A 352-nucleotide genomic window follows, 5' to 3' on the forward strand; every position below is an offset into this window, starting at 1 on the left:
TTAACATGAGATGAATCATGTGTTGTTTACGAAAGGCATTTAAAGCTGGGCATGGGTTACAATCATTATTTAATGTCTAGAGTAAAAAATAAAAGGTTTATTTCAATTTTTAACAACTTCAAGAAAAAAAAAGGAAATTGTTTTATAATAAGAACTAAAAAAATATATATTTCTATACAACTTATCTTCCATGCATTAAAGAACTCTAGGTCAAACGATGTAATGTAAAATACAGACATAGATGGCATCGAACGATAATTAAATTTTCCCAGGATTAATAAAGTTAAATTGACGTATAATTTAATTATTTTGCGTGATCAAATAATAAAACTAGTAAACGTAAAAGACTAAA

The sequence above is a fragment of the Prosopis cineraria genome, unplaced genomic scaffold (assembly GCF_029017545.1).
Source record: "Prosopis cineraria cultivar Desert tree isolate PC_DT_omini unplaced genomic scaffold, ASM2901754v1 PC12, whole genome shotgun sequence".
Classification (NCBI taxonomy): domain Eukaryota; kingdom Viridiplantae; phylum Streptophyta; class Magnoliopsida; order Fabales; family Fabaceae; genus Prosopis; species Prosopis cineraria.